The sequence below is a fragment of the Rhinopithecus roxellana genome, chromosome 10 (assembly GCF_007565055.1).
Source record: "Rhinopithecus roxellana isolate Shanxi Qingling chromosome 10, ASM756505v1, whole genome shotgun sequence".
NCBI classification, from domain to species: domain Eukaryota; kingdom Metazoa; phylum Chordata; class Mammalia; order Primates; family Cercopithecidae; genus Rhinopithecus; species Rhinopithecus roxellana.
Window position 1 is genome coordinate 78,370,514 of NC_044558.1, and position 18,615 is coordinate 78,389,128.

At 41.6% G+C, this 18,615-nt stretch overlaps 1 long non-coding RNA gene across 2 annotated transcripts in view; it reads left to right on the forward strand.

Annotated features, from left to right (window-relative positions):
* The window catches only part of LOC115900073, a 77,404-nt gene that overhangs the window by 17,245 nt on the left and 41,544 nt on the right, over window positions 1-18,615 (forward strand). For both annotated transcript variants that reach the window (XR_004059753.1, XR_004059754.1), the window contains exon 3: window positions 1,844-1,944. This is a non-coding gene — a long non-coding RNA (uncharacterized LOC115900073). The remainder of the gene's footprint in view (window positions 1-1,843; window positions 1,945-18,615) is intronic.

Below are 18,615 nucleotides of genomic sequence, written 5' to 3' on the forward strand. Positions count from 1 at the left end.
GGTCTGCCTCCTTCATGTTTTGAACACAGGGTTTGTCCAACACTAACTGAGAAGTTGGTGACTGAGGATACAGAAGACAGGACTAGCAATTCCCTTGAATAGGCAGGAGATGATAGCCTGCCCTGTGCACAAATGACTGGTGAATACGAGGGCTTACATAGGAACATGACCCTTTACCTATGGTAACGGGAGGAAAGCAGAGGTCACCACACAGAGCAGCAGGATTGACCTTGGCCACCTCTGCTGTCTCATAAAGTAAGCAAGGCCGTAGGGTAAAATTCACACAACTGAAGTCAGTGCATCCCCAGGTGTCTTCCTCCCCTAATATGGGGTGTTGCTCCTGTTGGCTTTTCTCTGCATGAGTCCTGATCTGGGTAACTTCAAGTCTTCTTGTGTGTTTTTTTTTTTTTTTTTGCCATTTTTTCCCCTTGAGACAGGGTCTTCCTCTGTTGCCCAGGCTGGCATGCAGTGGTGCAATCTTGGCTCACTGTAGCCTCCACTTCTTAGTCTCAATCAATCCTCCCACCTCAAACTCCCCAGTAATTGGTACTACCGGCCTGCACCATCATGCCCAGCTATTTTTTGTGTACGTGTGTGTGTATATACACACACACACACACATATATATATATACTTTTTTTTTTGGTAGGGAGTCTTGCTATGCTGCCCACGTTGGTCTTGAATTCTTGAGCTCAAGCAATTCACCTGCCTCAGCCTCCCAAAGTGCTGGGATTACAGGCATGAGCCACCGTCCCAGCTACCCAAGTCATCTTAAGAGACCCCCTACTTGGGGAACTTGACCACCATGGTTTGGCCTTTGGCCTGAGGTTCAGGGAGCTCCTAGGGACACCTCGGAAGGAACAGATCCTGCCCTCTGGGACTCGCGGGCTCTGGAGCTACCTCTGCTTCAGGCCCAGGTGCTGGGACTGGCGTGCTCCTAGGCAGGGAGAGGGGTAGCTGTAGTATACGAAGCCCGTTTCTCCTACCCACGCCTGGAGGCGTGGTTTCCGGGTCTGAATCCTGGTGCTCACGGCCTCGTAGTCTTTCCGCAAACTCCCAGCCCTCGAGAAGGGGAGGCTTCCAGGAGCGCGCCCAACTCCCACCAGGGGCCAGGTCTCCCTCCGGACGCCCTGCGACTCTAGGAGGCGGGTTTCTAGAATTCACGCTGGACGTGGCCCGCAGCTAGACTCCCTCCCGGGCTGAATCCACGGTGTTGTGCTGCTGGTCTACACGGCCACCAGCGTCCTCCCCGCCATGTCTCCACACCACGCCTGATTGGCAACCCGCGGGGCGACGACTTCGTCCGCGCGTCTCCTGGAGGTACTGGGCACATCCTCCAGGTCCTGAGGTTGCGACCTGGGGCTCCGGGTCCTGGGGTGCTGGGGACCGCCCAGCAGCCCCGTCCTCTTTGTCATCGTCCTGCGCTCGCCTGCAGCGCCGCCTACAGCTGCAGAGAGCAAGGCCGGGGACTATCCGGCGCGCAGGCGCACACGGCTGCCACCACGGCTAGCAGGGCGGGGGCGGGGCCTCATGCCGCGGTAGTTCGGGCGAGGCTGGAGGGCTCCCTTGCGCAGGCGCAGACGGTGAAGCTCACGTTTCTCGCGAAAGGGTGGTGGTGGCCCCGGGTGCGTGAGAGACGCCTGCGCACAGGCACAGACGGCGGGGGCAGGGTTGGGGGGGCGGTAGAGGCGACCTGGACGCAGGTCCCTGCTGCGGGTGAGTGGCCATAGGAGCATCTGGACCGTCGCTGAGGGGTTACAGCCATCCCTGAGGGGTTACAGTTGATAATCTCATTATTACAGTCTCTGAAAGTGTTTTTGTGTTTTTCTTTGTTTTGCTACAGATGTGGAAATGCTTCTTGTTCCAGTACATCACATTCCAGGGAACAAAGAATTCCTTTACAAAGCCGGGTGTCTTCATTTTCTTAGAAGAACCACTGCAACGGTAATGAAAGTTGGCTCTGCTGGAAAGGCAGGGGAGAGGGAAATGATAACAGAAGCAGCCGGCTGTGCCATTTCTTCCATTTGTGTCTTTTTTTCCCAGTAATTTGTGCCCACGGCCGAGTTTCGAGTCACCTGCTTGTTTACCTACTCGCGCGCACACACACACACATAAAATAGAGTAAACCCTACTGATAAATCAGAGTTCCCATCACAGATTGCCTTTCATTTCTAATTAATGGAGAATTCTAAAGAGGGAAAGCTGTGAGCTGGAAGCATTCCCTCAATAGCAAGTGCATACAAAATGTTTTTATTGCATGTAACTTATATGAAGGTGCCAACAGTAAGGCTTCATCAAGTTTTAGTTTATTTGTGGAAAACTGACTTCCAGTTTAAGCCATTTATTAATTCCGTGTTTCAGAGAAACTTGACCGAGCACTTGCCATGCTTCCCGCATCCTTCAAGGCAACAGGGTTATGGTCTTGAATAAGAGAGACAGAGTTCTCATCTCTAGACAGACTGGCAGTAAGCCCGAAAATAGATCAATACACAATATAATTTCAGATAGTGACTTTTTGCTGCAACGCCAAAAGTAAATCAAGGTGAGCAGATCGCGTATTTTTAGAGGGGGTGCTACTCGAGACAGAGACGTGAGGCTTATATCTTACTCATGCAACCTGCCTTTCGAATGGAGGTGGAGTGCTGTACTTTGCATTGTTCTCATCCCAGGACTGTCAGACATTACAGAACAAAGGAGAGAATTGGCAATACTTGCACTTAAAGCTTCACTTAAATACTAATACTTAAAGCTTCAGTCCAGAAATGACATTCACCACCCTTGCACATATTTCACTGGTCAAAACAAGTTGCAAAGCTAAACTGACCTTCAAATGAGGGAGAGCATGTAGAATCCCACCATGTGCCCCAAATAAGAGAAAGCTAGAATATGTATGAGCAGTCCTAATGATTATAACAAATGAAAGCATCTCCCCAAAATCACTGCCTGGAGAGGACAATATACTCTTCTCATTTCCCCTAAATTGAAAGGCAAACTGGTTATAAATACAGAATATTTCAGGATGGTGCAGCCACAGCGAAAAATGTAACTCGAAGGAGAGGGGTTGGGGTAGTGGTGGTGGTTCTGCACATTGAGTATTTATTTTCAGACTGCTACAACCTTTCTACGCCATGCTACTATAATTTGCATGTATAGTTATTCATGATCCTGTATGCTATGGAGGGCAACAAGATAGCATCCTAAGCAGTGGTTTACAGAGGAAGCAACTGTGAATTCCAGATGCAAAGTTTGGCGTGAAGCTGGGGTTGGGAAATATAATCAGAGCTCTCACAGTGATAAATGAGGTACATAATTTTATGTCTGTCACTGGATAGCTTTGAAATATTAACCATCAAAAACCTCTCTGAACTGTAAAGTTTTGCAAGCAGATATCTCTTCTGCGTAATGAAGGTGGAAAGAAAACAGTTACATCTGGAACAAAAGCATTGCTCATGAAGTGGAAGTGTAATTTTGTCTTGTGACAGTAATACAATATTGTCAAAAACTCAGATCTACATAAAAGGAAAAAAAGATCATCAGAAAAAGATAAAACGATTGTTCTTTCTTGTAATTGGACTAAAAGGTAACTGTTAAAGTAACGATATTAACAATACATTGGGTGATTATAGTTTTTGGATAAGTAAAGTCAGTAACAGCAATGTCATAAGGGATGGGAAGGAAGAATCAGTCGTATTATATTGGAAGATTTCTGTACTACATGTGAAATAGCATAATGATATTTGAAGGTGGACTTCGATTATTTGTGAATGTATATTGCAAACTCTAGGGCAAGCACACACAAAAATTAAAAAGAACTATAATTCACATACTAAGACCAAATAAAATATGGAATCAAATAAAATGCCCAATTAACACCAGAAAACGGGAGGGGAGGGGCCAAGATGGCCGACTGGAAGCAGATGCATTCGGAGGCTCCAAAAAAAAAAAAAAAAACCATAATAAGTGTGTGAATCCTTCGCTGGCAACCAAGGTATCCAGATTCTCTTATCAAAATTGACTAGAAGGGTGGCGTGACTCACGGAGAGAAGGAAGACCAGTGCGGCATGGCAGCCCACCTGAGAGCCACCACGACCCCCTACCCCCAGCCAAGGGAGGCAGTGGGTGAGCATGCCACCCAGCCTAGGAAACTGTGCTTTTCCCACGGAAGTGTGCAACCCACAGATTGGAAGATCCCACTCGCGAACCCACCCCACCAGGGCCTAGCCTGCCAACCCTGGAACACGCAGATTCTTACAGCCTCTCAGCTGGAATCTGCTTAAGCCTGAGGAACTCAACGCCTAAGGGGAGGGGTGACCAACACCTGCTTCAGCTGCCTGCTCCCTAAGCCTTTTAGCACCTTGGGGGAGGGGCAGCAGCCAGCACTGGGACTTGCAACTGCCTAACAAGCTAAGCTCCATGGGCAGGGGAAGGGCAGACCCATTTCCATAGCTCCAGGCTGGGTTTTCTTCCTGGTGGAGCCAAGGAGGCTGGATAGCTTGGTCCCAAGACTTATCCCCACAGCTCAATGCACCAGCTGTGCCAGTCTGTGGCCAGATTGGCTCTTCAGGTCTAACCCTGACCCATCCTTCTTCAGTGCTTCCCTGCAGGACCTCCAATAACTCCAGCCAGAGGATCTCCCTGGGTCTGAGCCCCTAGGGGGAGGGGTGGCCACAGTCTCTGCAGATCAGCAGACTTAGCCTCTCCTCCTGGTAGTTCTGAGGAATCTGGGCAGCCCAGACAAGTGGGCTCCCCCAGTGAAACACACCCTCTCCACCAAGGGACAAAGTGCTTCGTTAAATGGGTCCTGCTCCCTGTGTCACCCAACTGGGTGAGTCCCTCCAACAGGGGTTGTTAGACACCCCATACAGGAGCAATCCTACAGGCATCAGGTCGGTGCCCCTTAAGGTCAGAGGTCCCAGAAGAAGGAACAGGAACACATCTTAGCTGCTTTCCAGACTCCTTGAGTGGCATCTCCAGGCACAGGACTGAATCAGATGAATAAGACCTGAAGTGAACCCCCAGCAAATTGCAGCTGCCCTACAGGAGAGGGACCTGACTATTGAAAGAAAAACAAGTAGAAAGTGACAACAACAGCATCAACAACAAAAACAACAAAAAGGCCCCCACAAAACCCCATCCAAGGGTCAGCAGCCTCAAAAACCAAAACTAGACAAACTCATGAAGATGAGAAAGAATCAATGAAAAAATGCTGAAAAGCCAAAGGCCAGAGTGTCTCCTCTTCTCCAAATGAACCCAACATCTCTCCATCAAGGACACAGAACTGGACGGATGATCAGATGGATGAATTGACAGAAGTAGGATTCAGAAGATGGGTAATAAAAAAAACTATGATGAGCTTTCCTTTTATGAGCTAAAGGAGGATGTTCTAACCCAGAGCAAAGAAGCTAAGGACCTTGATAAAATGTTAGAAGAATTGCTAATGAGAATAACCAGTTTAGAAAGGAACATAAATGACCTGATGAAGCTGAAAAACACAGCACGAGAACTTTATGACGCATACACAAGTATCAACAGCTGAAATGGCCAAGTGGAAAAAAGAATATCAGAGTTTGAAGACCACCTTACTGAAATAAGACATGCAGACAAGAATAGAGAAAAAAAGAATGAAAAGGAATGAACAAAGTGTCCAGGAAATATGGGACTTCATAACAAGACTGAACCTACAGTTGATTGGAGTACCCGAAGGAGACAGGGAGAATGGAAACAATCTGGAAAACACACTTCAGGATATTATCCAGGAGAATTTCCCCAACCTAGCAAGACAGGACAACATGCAAATTCAGGAAATACAGAGAGCACCATTAAGACACTCCATGAGAAGATCAACTCCAGGACACATAATCATCAGATTTTTCAAGGTCAAAATGAAGGAAAAGTTGTTAAAGGCAGCCAGAGAGAAAGGCCAGGTCACCCACAAAAGGAAGCCTATCAGACTATCAATGGACCACTCTGCAGAAACTCTACAAGTCAGAAGAGATTGGGGGCCAGTATTCAACATTCTTAAAGAAAAGAGTTTTCAACCCAGAATTTCATTTCCAGACAAACTCAGCTTCCTAAATGAAAGAGAAATAAAGTCATTTCCAGACAAGAAAATCCTGAAGTATTTTGTTACCATCAGGCCTGCCCTGCAAGAACTCCTGAAAGAAACACTAAACATGGAAAGGAAAAATCGATACCAACCACTGCAAAAACACACAAAAATATAAAGACCAATGACACTGAAGAAACTACATCAACTAGTGTGCAAAATAACCAGCTAGCATCATGATGACAGGATCAAATTCACACATAACAATACTAATCTTAAATGTAAATAGGCTAAATGCCTCAATTAAAAGACACAGACTGGCAAATTGGATAAGGAGTCAAGACCCATTCGTGTCCTACATTCAGGAGACCCATCTTACATGCAAAGACACACAAAGGTTCAAAATAAAGGGATGGAAGGAAAATTTGACAAGCAAACGGAAACCAAGAAAAGCAGGGGTTGTGATCCTAGTCTCTGACAAAACAGACTTTAAACCAATAAAGATCAAAAAAGACAAAGAAGGGCATTATATAATACTAAAGGGAACAATTCAATAAGAAGAGCTCACTATTCTGAATATATATGCACCCAATTCCAGAGCACTGAGATTCATAAAACAAACTCTTAGAGACCTACAAAGAGACTTAGACTCCCACACAATAACAGTGGGAGACTGTAACACCCCACTGTCAGTATTAGACAGATCAATGAGGCAGAAAATTAACAAGGATATTCAGGACTTGAACCCAGCTCTGGATCAAGTGGACCTAGTAGATGTCTACAGAACTCTCTACCCTAAATCAACAGAATATACATTCTTCTCAGTGCCACATGGCACTTACTCTAAAATTGATCACAGAATTGGAAGTAAAACACTCCTCAGCAAATGCAAAAGATCTGAAATCATAACAAACAGTCTCTCAGATCACAGTACAATCAAATTAGAATTCAAGATTAAGAAACACTCAAAATCCACAATTTCATGGAAATTGAACAACCTGCTCCTGAATGACTCCTGGGTAAACAATGAAATTAAGGCAAAAATCAACAAGTTGTTTGCAACCAATGAGAACAAAGAGACAATGTACCAGAATCTCTGGGACACAGCTAAAGCAATGTTAAGAGGGAAATTTATAGCACTAAATGCCCACTTCAGAAAGCTAGAAACTTCTCAAATCGACACCCTAACATCACAATTAAAAGAGCTAGAGAGGCAAGAACAAACTAATCCAAAAGCTAGCAGAAGACAAGAAATAACTAAGATCAGAGAAGAATTGAAGAAGATAGAGACATGAAAAACCCTCCAAAAATTAATGAATCCAGGATCTGGGTTTTTGGAAAAGTTACGTAATAGATAGACCACTAGCTAGACTAATAAATAAGAAGAGAGAGAAGAATCAAATAGACACAATAAAAATGATAAAGGGGATATCACCACTGACCTCACAGAAATACAAACTACTATCAGAGAATAATATAAACACCTCTATACAAATAAACTAGAAAATCTAGAAGCAATGGATAAATTCCTGGACACAAACATCCTACCGAGACTAAACCAGGAAGAAACTGAATCCCTGAATAGGCCAATAACAAGGTCTGAGATTGAGGCAGTAATTAATAGCCTACCAACCAGAAAAATTTCAGGACCAGACGGATTCACAGCTGAATTCTTCCAGAAATACAAAAAGGAACTGGTACCATTTCTTCTGAAACTATTCCAAACAATTGAAAAGGAGGGACTTCTCCCAACTCATTTTATGAAGCAAGGATCGTCCTGATACCAAAACCTGGCAGAGACACAACAACAACAAAAAGAAAACTTCAGGCCAATATCCCTGATGAATATCCATGTGAAAGTCCTCAATAAAATACTGGCAAACCAAATCCAGCAGCACATCACAAAACTTATCCACCATGATCAAGTCAGCTTTATCCCTGGGATACAAGGTTGGTTCAACATAAATCAATAAATGTAACATAAACAAATCAATAAATGTAATCCATCATATAAACAGAACCAATGACAAAAATCACAAGATTATCCCAGTAGATGCAGAAAAGGCCTTTGATAAAATTCACCATCCCTTCATGCTTAATACTTTCAATAAACTGGGTATTGATGGAACATATCTCCAAATAATAAGATCTATTTATGACAAACCCACAACAAATATCAAATTGAATGGGCAAAAACTGGAAGCATTCTTTTTGAAAACCAGCACAAGACAAGGATGCCCTCTCTTACCACTCCTATTCAACATAGTATTGGAAGGTATGGCCAGGGCAGTCAGGTAAGAGACAGAAATAAAGGGTATTCAAACAGAAAGAGAGGAAGTCTGGTTGTCTTTTTTGCAGATGACATGATTTTATATTTAAAAAAAACCATCATCCCAGCCCAAAAACTTCTTGAACTGATAAGCAACTTCAGCAAAGTCTCAGGATACAAAATCAATGTGCAAAAATCACAAGCATTCCTTTACACCAATAATAGGCAAGCAGAGAGCCAAATCATGAATGAAATGTCATTCACAATTGCTAAAATGAGTGGAAAACACCTAGCAATACAACTAACAGGGGATGTGAAAGACCTCTTCAAAGAGAACTACAAACCACTGCTCAAGGAAATAAGAGAAGACACAAACAAATGGAAAAACATTCCATCCTCAAGGATGGGAAGAATCAATATTGTGAAAATGGCCATATTGGCTAAAGTAATTTATAGATTCAAAATTATTCTCATCAACCTACCATTGACATTCTTCAGAGAATTAGAAAAAAACTATTTTAAATTTAACATGAAATCAAAGAAGACCTCGTATGGCCAAGATAATCTGAAGCAAAAAGAACAAAGCTGGAGGCATCATGCTACTTGACCTCAAACTATACTACAAGGCTACAGTAACCAAAACAGCATGGTACTGGTACCAAAACAGACACATAGACCAATGGAGCACAACAGAGACCTCAGAAATAACACCACACATCTACAACCATCTTATATTCAACAAACCTGACAAAAACAAGCAATGAGGGAAAGGATCTCCTATTCAGTAAATGGTGCTGGGAAAACGGGATAGCTGTATACAGAAAACAGAAACTGGAACCCTTCCTTACACCTTATACAAAAATTTACTCAAGATGGATTAGAGACTTCGATGTTAAACCCCAAACCATAAAAACCCTAGAAGAAAACCTAGGCAATACCATTCAGGACATAGGCATGGGCAAAGGCGTCATGACAAAAATGCCAAAAGCATTTGCAACAAAAGTCAAAATTGACAAATGGAATCTAATTAAACTAAAGAGCTTCTTCACAGCAAAAGAAATTATCATCAGAGTGAGCAAGCAACTTAAAAGATTGGGAGAAAATTTTTGCAATCTAACCACCTGACCAAAATCTAGTAGCCAGAATTTACAAGGAACTTAAACATATTTACAGGAAAAAAAAGAAAAAAAAAAAAAACAAAAACAGCCCCATCAAAAAGTGGGCAAAGGATATGAACAGACACTTCTCAAAAGAAGACATTAGCATTATGCAGCCAAAAAAACATAAAAAAAAAGCTCAACATCACTGATTGTCAGAGAAATTCAAATCAAAACCACAATGGGATACCATCTCACGCCAATCAGAATGGCGATTATTAAAAAGTCAGGAAACAATAGATGCTGGAGAGGATGTGGAGAAATAGGAATGCTTTTACACTGTTGGTGGGAATGTCAATTAGTTCAACCATTGTGGAAGACAGTACAGTGATTCCTCAAGGATCTAGAACCAGAAATATCATTCGACCCAGCAATCCCATTACTGGGTATATACCCAATGGAATATAAATCATTCTGCTATAAAGACACATGCACATTTACTGCAGCACTATTTACAACAGCAAAGACATGGAACCAACCCAAATGCCCATCAATGATAGACTGGATAAAGAAAATGTGGTAAATATACACCATGAAATAATATGCAGTCATAAAAAGGAATGAGATCATGTCCTTTGCAGGGACATGGATGAAGCTGGAAGCCATTATCCTCAGCAAACTAACACAGGAACAGAAAACCAAACACTGCATGTTCTTATTCATAAGTGGAAGTTGAACATTGAGAACACGTGGACACAGAGAGGGGAATAACACACACCAGGGCCTGTGAGGGGAGGGAACCTAGAGGACAGGTCAATAGGTGCAGCAAACCACCATGGCACACATATACCTATGTAACAAACCTGCACGATCTGCACATGTATCCCATTTTTTTTTTTAGGAGAAACAAAGAAAAAGAACATTAATAAGCATATAGAATTAAAAGATAAAAATAAAACCAGAAAGGGCAGAGGAAAATGGAAAAGAAAAAAGGAACAAAGGAATAATAAACAGTAACAAACATGAAATATATACATATATATAAATATGAGTGTGGATGGTCAAAATATACTAATTAAAAAGAGACTATTATAAACACTCTACAAACAAACAATATTTGGCTATATATTATCTATAAGAAGTCTACTCTAAATATAGAGAATCAGAAAAGTAAAGAGATGGAGAAAGGCATACCATGGTAACAATAACAAAAAAAAAAAAGCTGCAGTATCTATATTAATTTCAGGAAAAGCAGACTTCCAGGAAAAGCAGACTTCAGAACAAGAAATACTATCATTGCTAAAGAGCAACATTACATACTGGTGAAAGCATGAGGAGTGAATGTATGCAAATCAGAAAATATTAGGAGTGCAGGCAATCACAGGATGAAAGGCAGAACATGCCAAAAAATTGAACCATATTACAAATATATGAAACAACCTCTCTGAAGCTTCAGCGATGGGGGTTACTGACCTAAATTACTTTGGAAGTTAGTGGAGTCTATAAAACTCAACAAAAGGTACTGCACAGAAACATTGTACTTTATTTGATAGAACTGTTTTTCACATAGGTTTGTGTTAACAATTGTAAAACCACTCTAATATGTATTCTGGAAATAAATATGTAAATGGACTATATACAGTGGGGTTCAGGTTTTTCACATTAAGAACTTACAGCTGAACAGGGAAGGATGCTGTAATGATCTATATGATAATAGTTTAGAGCTGAGAACATCAGTATGAAATAATATTTACTTTAACATAGATGTATCTGTGTAAGGTAGCATATGGATATATTTATAGATGCATGCATGTGGGTTAGTATATGCATATATATTTCCTTGCTCTGTCAGCTCAGAGGAAATAGAAACAACACCCCAATATGAATGAGCACACTGCAGCCCCAGTGTTGGTTTCTAACATCATATAAATAATGGAAACTAGTATCTTTGGAGAAATGTCTGACTTTATGACCAGAGTAGGAAATACGTATGATGATCCTGGAGCATCTCATATTAAGTAAGTAATGAAGAGCTTTAAAAAAATAATTGTGATGTCAATATGATGCAGAGCCAGTTGAGGGCTCCCAAGGGCCGGGCCTGGGACAATATGAGAAAGAAAGAAATAAAATAGTATTATAACCCAAATATGAAATTAACATCCAGGAGTGAACACTGGTAGAAATGACTGAATACATAACTGGGAAAGCATGGACAAATCTGTGCAGACGCATTCCATGTCATTTATATAGATAGCCAGTCTTCAAGGAGTGAGCATAACTTACTGCTCCTTAAACTTTGGGCTGTGTGTACTAATCTCCTTCCAAAGAGGAAAAGTATGGAAATCAGAAGGAAAGTAATTGTACAGTGGAGAATCACAACAAGCACTACTTTAGCCAAAGGATCAAGTTTAATAACATCAGTAGTGATAAGTCACATTGATGGTATATATCCTTGATATGATATGACAAGAATGGCACTTTACTGTGTGGTCTTTCTCCTCCAAACATGTAATTGCTGTCTAATCACAAGAAAAACATCAGAAGTATTTCAATGGAGGGACATTCCACAGACTACCCGACCATTTAAGGAATACCAGAATTTATTTTTTGTTGGTTAACTTTTAAGTTCAGGGGTACATTGTGCAGGTTTGTTACATAGGTAAACATGTGTCCTAGGAGTTTGTTCTACAGATTATTTTATCACCCAGGTATTAAGCCTAGTACCCATTAGTTATTTTTCCTTATCCTCTCCGTCCTCCCACCTTCCACCCTCTGATAGGCCCCAGTGTGTGTTGTTTCACTCTATATGTCCATGTGTTCTTATGATTTAGCTCCCACTTATAAGTGAGAGCATGCAGGATTTGGTGTTCTGTTCCTGTGTTATTCTGCTAAGGATAATGGTCTCCAGCTCCATCCATGTCCCTGCAAAGGACATGATCTTGTTCTTGTTTATGGATGCATAGTAGTCCACAGTGTATATGTACCAGATTTTCTTTATCCAGCCTGTCATCGATGGGCATTTAGGTTGATTCCATGTCTTTGCTATTGTGAATAGTGCTGGATATGAACATAAAAGTGCGGGTGTCTTTACAATATAATGATTTTGAACTAGAGAAAAGTATTTTAAAATTCATGATGAACTATAAAAGAGCCCAAATAGCCAGTGCAATCCTAAGCAAAAAGAACAAAGTTGGAGGCATCATGCTAACCAACTTCAAACTATACTACAGGGCTACAGTAACCAAAACAGCATGGTACTGGTATCAGAATTTCTTAAAAGTGTAGAGCTTATCAACTAAAAAAGAAAAGAAAAGTCTGAGAAATTGTTATAGGCAAGAGAAGGAGACATAACTAATGTGATATTCTGGATAGAATAATGGAACATGAAAAGGATATTAGGGAAAATCTGAGGAAATCTGAAAAGAGAATGGACTTTATTTAATGACAATGTACTTATATTTTATCATTCATTGTGGTAAGTATATCATGATAATGGAAGATGTAGTAGAGTAAGAGTGTATGGGAAAACTGTACCATCCAACCAACTTTCTGTAAATCTGAAACAGTTTGAAATTAAAAGATTTATATAAAGAACAATAAACTTTAAACTATCAAAAAAAGAAAAGAAAAATTAGAATCCTAATTAGAAAATAAGTTCAGGAAATGAAAGCCACTTGCTGTGTCTGATTATTTTCTCACAAAGCTTTTTGTTTGTTCATTTGTTTTTCTCAACTTACCATGTTTAAAATAATTACAGTGATATAACGTGAAGGTCAGGAGTTTCTGTGCTGCAGCCTGAATGTGCTGTAGAAGCAAGAAAATTGCAAGGTATCAGACCCTTTTCAGGCAGAAGTTTGTTTCTATCTAGTTGTTAAAAGGGGTTTTGATAATAGTGGAAAGCTTGATGCTATGTAACAAAGACCAGACGTGCCCTACATATACCCAGGTACTCCCCTACACTTCCCGGGGTCCTCTGATGGTAAGTTGGGGCCATCTGGCTATTCCTCACCTGTGGACTCAGCATGATTGATTTGCAGCAATCTTGGCTGAGGCAGGTAAGGACGGGCGCGCCTCCTGTGGATCACTGTTTCACTCTCTGCAATGAAGCTGGACTTACAGGAGAAGGCAATTTCACTGCCTTAAGGCAATAAGGTCTCAGGAGTTCCCTGTTGCAGCAACCGGCACTAATTACTCTAATGAAGAATGCCTCATACTGACTTTTCCCAAGTCATTGAGCACATTCTATCCAATACAGGTATGAAAAATGTGCAGGGAGTGGGAGCCAAAAATAGGATTTCTGAGCCAGAGCCTGTGACTGAGGTGAGAAAAGTAAAGGTTCCAGTCTTAAAATAGCCTGCACATTTCAGAATGACATTACTCCCAGCCCCAAGGAGGAACACAGCTCCCCCTGTGAGGAGTGATGAATTATGACCATGTGGAGATGCATATTTCATAAGTCCTTCTACGTTTATGAATGGTGGCTGAACTGTAAATATAGCTGGAGCCAGGGTCTGACATTTCACACATATTAAATTAAAAACAATGACTCCTTCTTTAGCTTTTTACTTCTAAGTAAAATAAAATATCATGTAATCCTAGCACTTTGGGAGGCCGAGGCCGGTCGCTCATCTGAGGTCAGCAGTTTGAGACCAGCCTGACCCACATGGTGAAACCCCATCTCTAGTAAAAATACAAAATTAGCTGAGCGTGGTGGTGCATGCCTATAATCCCAGCTGCTCAGGAAGCTGAGGCAGGAGAATAGCTTGAACCCGGGAGGTGGAGGCTGCAGTGAGCTGAGATCATGCCAATGCACGGCAGCCTGGGCAACAAGAGCAAAACTCGGTCTCAAAAAAATATAATAAAATATCAGGGATTTCAGAACAGTTGTTTTCTTATTCTTTCAGGTAAGGCATGTATTTAGTTGCTACTATGTGACGGGGGGACTGCGTAAAACACTGACAATTCAGGTTTAAATAAGAGACATTCTTATTCCTCAAGGAGTTCATATTTTAAGAGACTGAGTAACACATAAGTAATTTGGATGTACGATGTCCAGTGCTACAATAGAGGTCTGCATAGGGTGCTAGGAAACAGAAGAGGCAGACTTAGCACAGGAAAGAGGTTCAGAAAAAGTTTTCAGAAGAGATAATGACACTGGCAAAAAGAATGGAAGAGGAATTCGAGGTTGAAGATGTGTGAGCAAGAACAAACATTTGAAAAATTTTACTATGTAGGGACATGATTATCACATAAGTCACTTATGTAAGTATTACTATATGTGATAGACTACTTTAACTTTTCTTCCATGTGTTAAGTTGTTCAATTACATTTCGTTTGGTATCACGAGACTACAAAGTACAAGGGTAGGAACAGCATGAGATCATATTTAGTGGTACTGATCACAGGTAAAATTACACTTTAGTGATGAGGAAATATATGTGAAGTTAAAGTTAGAAAACAATATGCGTTTGATTAAAGGGCTTCTAAGAACACACTCTTGTGATATGTATATTGGGAAACAGGCTGTTATTTAAGTAGGATGTATTATACCTGGAATTCTAATCACATACCTCTCATCAAGGAGTGTACTTCCATTTTAGACTGGGATGTCATATATTTTAAAGCTCAGAATCATTTTAAGAAATACCATGGCTTGCCGGGTGCGGTGGCTCACGCCTGTAATCCCAGCACTTCGAGAGGCTGAGATGGGCGGATCACGAGGTCAGGAGATCAAGACCATCCTGGCTAACATGGTGAAACCCCGTCTCTACTAAAAATACAAAAAAATTAGCCGGGTGTGGTGGCGGGCACCTGTAGTCCCAGCTACTTGGGAGGCTGAGGCAGGAGAATAGCGTAAACCCAGGAGGCGGAGCTTGCAGTGAGCCAAGATGGTGCCACTGCACTCCAGCCTGGGGGACAGAGCAAGACTCCGTCTCAAAAAAAAAAAAAAAAGAAAGAAAGAAATACCATGGCTCATGTGATTAAAAGCTAAACTTGTATTAAAATTATTTTTTAGATTTTTAAAACATAAGATGTAGAATTGGAACCTTTGATAATACCTTTGACATATAAAGAATCTAAACAAATGAACAAGTAACAAGAATGGATAATGGACTGAAGAAGAAGCATAAACAAGCACTACAGAAATGAAAGATGTTCAAGCTTACCAAATATCAAATATGTGTGAATTTTAATGACAAAATCACTATATGTTAGCTACATTCATACATACGTAGAAATACAATCATAGTCAAAAGTGTGAAATACATCAAGAGACCAACATACACAGATGCTGCTAGTGAGGTCCTGAGTTAGTTCAAATGTTTTCTAAGACATTTTTACAACACATATCAAAAACTTCGGAAAATAGATGACCTTTAACAGAAGTCTCAGTTATTGACATTGCCTCCAAGGAATTAATCACATATTGTTTTTAAGAACTTCAGTTCAAATATTTTCACATCTGCATTGTTTATAATAGTGTAAAATTGGGGATAACCTAAAGATCTAACAATAAATGGTATTTTAGTCACATGCTGCAAATTAGAAGCCCAAAAGATAATTATAGCCTGCAGACACTATTTGTTTATACAACTCAATGATTTAAATTAATTTTGACTGGTTGCAAATACTTATATTTGCAAATGCCCATCCCTCTACATTTTGTGTGTGTGGTAAGAGGCACCCGATTTTATTTAGTGAAGACTTCTCCCCTATTCTCAGTCCATGTGATTCAGGTGATCTCTATGTCCAGACTCAGGGACGGATCATGGAACCCAGATATGACTAGTCAGATGGTTCGCACAGTTACGGATATTATCACTGGATGGGTTCAGATTGGTCTAAGCAGAGTAAATCTTAGTATTGTTTTTTTCTGGAGCCATGAGAAAGAGATGATATCTTTTCTGTAAAATGTTGTAAGTGGATGGTATGTCCTGAATGTTGAAGGCCACATCACATGGACTCACCCAGCCTAGCAGAAGATGGAATGAAGACAGGGAGGAAAACTGAGTCACAAAGCCACAGGTTCTAGGCAAGCCTGCGGTCAGCCAGTTCAGACCCTGGTCTTTTCCATGATGTGAGTCAACAAGCAACAACCTGTAGTATCTGTTTTTCCTTTTTCAGTTAAAACATGTGGAATTGGAATTTATGTTACTTGTATCTGTAGAATGTTCGAAGTGAGAGAGAAAAAAAAAAAACAAAATGAAACAGAAACGTCCACCAGGGAACAAAATCCCCCTCTCTCTCACCTTCGTTACTTCTTTACAAAGCCACGCTGAAGCCTGCCCTTCCTGGCAATTGGCACCAATGACTGTATTTTCCATTTCTTTTTAAATCTATTGACTTACCTGACAATACGAAGGTGGAGAAGACTCTAAGGGGAAGTCATTGCTGTAGTATTGCAGAAAAAGATCAGTGCATTTGGAATTTCTGAACCCTCAGAGATAATGATTCCAGCAGCCTGCAGAGATTTCTGAAATGCATAAATACAAACCGCAGCAAACCATGGCCCACCCAACAGGGAAGGGCCGAGTCTTCAGCGCAGAGTTTTAACTGGAAATGAGCAGAGAGAAATATATTCTAGTGCCATGTCTTTATTGAAATGGAAGGGTGATTTAGCTGGGCACGGTGACTCACGCCTGTAAGCCCAACAATTTGGGAGGCTGAAGTGGGCAGATCATTTGAGGTTACGAGTTCTAGACCAGCCTGGCTGACATGGCAAAACCCCATCTGTACTAAAAATACAAAAATTGGGCCGGGTGCGGTGGCTCAAGCCTGTAATCCCAGCACTTTGGGAGGCCAAGACGGGCAGATCACAAGGTCAGGAGATCGAGACCATCCTGGCTAACATGGTGAAACCCCATCTCTACTAAAAAAAAATACAAAAAACTAGCCGGGCGAGGTGGCGGGAGCCTGTAGTCCCAGCTACTCGGGAGGCTGAGGCAGGAGAATGGCGTGATGAACCCGGGAGGCGGAGCTTGCAGTGAGCTGAGATCCGGCCACTGCACTCCAGCCTGGGCGACAGAGCGAGACTCCATCTCAAAAAAAAAAAAAAAAAAAAATTATCTGGATGTGGTGCAGGCAGCTGTAATCCCAGCTACTCTGGAGACTGAGGCCAGGAATCGCTTAAACACAAGAGGCAGAGGTTGCAGTGAGACGAGATTGCACCACTGCACTCTGGCCTGGGTGACAGAGTGAGACTCCATTTCAAATAATAATAATAATAATAATAATAAGTGATTTAGTAACATTGTATTAACAGTTCACAAAAGGGCATTGGGAATACAGAGAAACTTTAATAATCGCCACAAAACACAGACAACTGGAGATAAAATGAGTGCATACAATGATCTATTGGGGATTTGCATTCTTTCTCTTCTCTCTCTCTCTCTCTCCCTCCCTCTCTCTTTCACTGTCTCTCTCTCTTCCATTCAATAGAGACAACCATCTTAAGTAACACCTGGCTCTTACTGAGAAAAAAAAATCTGCTTGTTTTCTCTTTCATAAAACATTTAGTTAGTAAAGTCCAAGCAATTTTATCTGGTCCCCTTCAGATAAAAAAGAATATGCTACTTACCTGCCCATAACTTCATCCTCTCTCTATCCTCTGTCTCTCCAGCAGGGCAGCTCTGTTCTGAGACTTTGGTGGTCAACAGCAACCCGACATCCTATGCTAATTAGGTACAGCCCCAAGACTGGCCATCCTTGGTTGGCTATGGAAATGCTGACTCCATGAGCCTAGAGACTGGACTTTTCCCCAGAAAATAATAAAAACTGTATTTGTCTTTACATATTTTATTTGTTCCTGTACGTTGATCATTGATCCACCTCTGAGCTGAGGAAAGGGAAGCTGCTTTTTTATTTTTCTTTGAAACTGTGTCTCACTCTGTCCCCAGGCTGGAGTGCAGTGGTGCAATCTCGGCTCACTGCAACCTCCGCCTCCCAGGTTCAAGTGATTCTCTTGCCTCAGCCTCCCGAGTAGCTGGAACTACAAGCATGCACCACTACGCCCTGCTAATTTTTGTATTTTTAGGAGAGACAGGGTTTCACCATGTTGGCCAGGATGGTCTTGATCTCCTGACCTTGTGATCCTCCTGCCTCGGCCTCCCAATGTGCTGGGATTACAGGCGTGAGCCACTGCGCCTGGCTGGGAAGCTGCCTTTAGTCACCTGTATTCCTAAATGGCTGAGATTAGATGAGGA